General features: G+C 51.0%; 1 pseudogene; it reads right to left on the reverse strand.

Annotated features, from left to right (window-relative positions):
- Positions 1–233: 233 nt before the first annotated feature.
- LOC102832925 overlaps positions 234–3,882 on the reverse strand; it is a 14,130-nt pseudogene continuing 10,481 nt past the window's right edge.

Here is a 3,882-nt window from a genome sequence, read left to right on the forward strand (position 1 = left end):
CGTCTGAGGCCTTACCTCCGTTTTCAGGGATTGTCCTTGAAAGCCCACTCATGACTTTTCGTGATGATTCATGAGTTTCACCTGCTGAGACAGAAACTGCCAGGAGGGGCCCAAGTCCTCTGGCCCTGGCAGAAGGGGATGGAAGGGCAGGGGTGGAACAACCAGCCCACCTCCACCTCCTCAGACTCCAGCTAGCTAGCTCCCTCCTTCAGTCTCCGGGCCTTTGCTTGGGCTCAGGTCGCATAGGTCTCCAGACTGATGTGCGCCCCAGCGGTGCCCCTCACTCCCTGACCCCTCACTGGTGTTGGGTTCAGTAAGCAGAGCCCCAGCTCATCTGGGAAGGTGCAGAGTGAGGAGGGCGTCCAGTTACAATCAGGAGGGTGGGCAGGGGCAATCTGGGAGCAGGTGTCAGCAGGACCCCCGTCTACTGGGCTTCTTTCACCTGGGGGGCCGTAAGGCACGACCACCACCACTTTGCCCTGCTCCTGGGGGCTGTAGCAGAAAGACCTCCACATCTGGCCTTAGATGCGACTTAGCTCAAGTCAGCTCCCTAGGAGTAGTGTAGGGATGTTGTTGTTAGGTGCCTTCCAGTTGGTTTTGACTCATAGCAACCCTATTTAGGGTTTCCGAGGAGTGGTGAGTTTGAACTGCTGATGTTGTGGTTCAAACTAGCCTGCGCTTAACCTACAGCGCAACACTTCCACTGACTTCTTCACCGCAAACTGGGAGTGTGCTTGGTAAACCATGAAGAGCAGTGTACACCTGGGGGAGGTGCTCCTTTTCAAGCGCCTCATTCTCCCTGCCACACAGCCTTCTCATCCCCCACCCCCGCCTCTCACCCCAGTGGGCCCTGGCTCAGCACTCCATGCCTATTTAAGGCAAATCTCCTGATCTCCTTTTAAACAACACTCTCTCCTTGTAGAGAAGGCAAACAGAGCCTGAGCTTAGAGAAAGGGGATGGAGACCCAAATATCTCAACAGAGCTTGGACAAAGGGTTGGATGGGGGTGGGACAAGTATGACACCCTGTCGCTCGCTCCGTGTCATGCATGTCCCACCCAACATGAACCATTGCAATCCCAGTCCCAGCCTCTCATTTGGTCCCCTCACTACACAGGCTTGGAATTGGTTCAGATTCCTTGGGGGGTACTCCCAGAATGAGGGCAAAGGCATGAGAATAGCACCTGTCTAGGGGTTGGGAGACAGAATGCTTGGGTGAAGAAAAAGAATAACCAGTGTTACCAACAAGGAGCGTGGGGGAGCCTGGGGTAGGATTGACATCTGACTTCTCAGGGACCCAGCAGAGAAGATGAAATGCAAATGCTATTTGGTTCTAAAACCCAAGGCCAATTGACCTCCCCAGGCCCACACAGTTAGCAAATGCAAGGGTCTGATATCTAGATCTGATCAGCTCAAATCTAATGCTTTCTCTATTTCCTTGCCAGGCTCTTTGTGCCTGGAACTGGATGTGAAACAAGATTCTTATCAAAGAAAGTCTCCCTGCACACACCCTTCCTCAGCCTGCATAGCCCCCAGACAAAGGTCCTGAATCTCTCCCTGGCTCCCCTCCTCCTTCCACTTCCCTCCTTTCTCCTCTAAGCCCACCAGACCTTCCCTTCCCCATCTCCTGAGTCCTCAGCCTATGCTGGCCCCTAGAACTGCCCCCTTTGGTTCACATGCCCAGAAATATAACACCCGAAGGGGGCATATCCCACACACTACCAAAGGAGCCAGACTCAGGCTACCTTCCCAGTGTTGGTACCTGTAGTTGGAGCCCACTTGGTTCCAGCTCCCCAGCAGCTTGGCTCTCCCACTTTGTGACCTGAGGCTTCCATGTCTCCCCTGCTTTTTCCCCAGTGGGTGCCCTTCTAGATGGACACCTCCCCAGTCTCCCTCACAGCATCACTAATCCCCCTGTGGTCCTCACATGACTAAGGCATCCTCTCCAGGGTTCAAACGGAGAAGGTCAGGATCCTTTCCAGATCATGTTGCCTCCTTGGGATCAGGCACTCACTTCTCAGCATGTGAGTTTCAGTGGGCAGCCCCAGCTCCCTGTCAGGCTGGACTTGGGGTGTGGAAGAAGCTAGCCCCACCTTCCTCTTAGCCTGCCCAGGAGTCATCCCCTCAACCCCAACCTGGCTGGTTCATCCCTAGTACAGCATCTTGGGATCCACTGGTTCCAAATCACCCTCCCAGAGATCAGAGGTAGAAGCCTCAGTGGGACAGAGCTGAACTGGGTGTAGAACCCTGCTCTTCTGGCTGAGAACCTTTGGGGAGAATCTGATCCCTGGGGCGAGGTGGGGAAATTCCGTGATAGGAGGAAATGCAGCCCCTTTCATTTCCAGAGTCAATTAGCAAGAAGGGGGTGAGTTCAGAATTAGTGGGGCTGTTCTTGAGCTTCCCAGGATTTTCTAGCCTGGGGCACACCCCTTTCCCTCTGTGAGCCTGTTTCCTCTAGTAAAATGGGTGGGTTGGATAAGGGATCTGAGAGCCCTTCCAGCTCAGATCCACACTCCCCAGTAGCCCACCTCCCATGCTTTCAGGCCCTGAACCACCCACAGAGTATATTCTGCATTGCCTCTGGCCACTACTCTCTTCCCTGAGGTAAAATGCCATTTCACACACATTACCCAAGAAGCCTCCTGACACTTGGAAACCTTCCAAGGCTCCCCATTGTTTCCTTCAGAATGATTCACCTCAGCACCTGGCTCAACCTGCCTGCAGTCTCAGATCCTGGACAAGCCCCGTAACTTCAGTTTCCTCATCTGTCAAGTGGCAGTTAACAACCTTATCAAAGAAACACTCCCTGCACACACTATGGAAGCTATAGTACAGATGTGGACACACACAAGGCACTTGAGAAAGGCTGGGTGTCTTGACCAGAACTGTCCGCAGGGTTTCAGCATTGAAAAGCTGCCCAAAGTACCTTTACTCTCCTTCATCCAGATTGACTAGGTCCTCCAAGGCATGGTTCAAGTCACATCACCTCTTAGAGAGGCCAATCCCCTTGCATGGCCCCCATCAGAGCTGACCAGCCCCACCTCAGAGCTCTGAGCTCCCACAAGGCTGGAAGCACTTCTATTCCTCTGCCTCCACTTGCAGCTCCGACCATCCAGTGTCTAACTGGAGCCCCTAAAGACCAGCAGGGCACTGGCTGAGGGAATGGCTAGGTCTGTGGGCTCCTTCCCACTCACCCCTTGATTTCCCTGGGGCTGCTGTTTGGGGCAGAACTATCTTTGACTTCCTGGTGTGGTGCTGTATGATCAGCACTGGACTTTGAACCACAAGGTTAGTCGTTCAAATCCATCAGCTGTTTTTCAGAAACCCTATAGAGAATCACTATGAGTCAGAACTGACTGAACAGCACTTAACAACAACAATCTTTGATCTTTTTTTGGAATGTACATAAGTATGAACCTCTTCTAGTCAGTTGGCTGGGTAGCTGTCTTCCACATTTCATATGACACTAAAAGTATAAGCAAATACAGAAAAAAAAATTCTAATTTACCAAAATCGAACATTTTAATGCATCAAAAGGATAGTCTCAAGAAAGTGAAAAGACAACCCACAGAATGGGAAAAATACTTAGAAATCATATCTCTGTAAGGATCTGTTATTATTAGCCTTCAAGTCAGTTCTGACTCACAGTGACCCTGTATAGGGTACTCAAGGTGGGTTTGAACTGCCACCCTTGTGGTTTGTTATTCCGTGCTGATCCTACAGGACTACACCAGGAATCCACCCAGAATACAGAAAGGACCCTTACAACGCAACAACAAAAAGAAATCTTTTTTTTTTTTTTTTAATTTAAGGTTTTTATTGTGGATTGAGTGAAAGTATACAGGGCACATCATCAGTTTCACATTCAACAATTCATATAACT

The sequence above is a fragment of the Chrysochloris asiatica genome, unplaced genomic scaffold, assembly GCF_000296735.1.
Source record: "Chrysochloris asiatica unplaced genomic scaffold, ChrAsi1.0 scaffold00004, whole genome shotgun sequence".
Classification (NCBI taxonomy): domain Eukaryota; kingdom Metazoa; phylum Chordata; class Mammalia; order Afrosoricida; family Chrysochloridae; genus Chrysochloris; species Chrysochloris asiatica.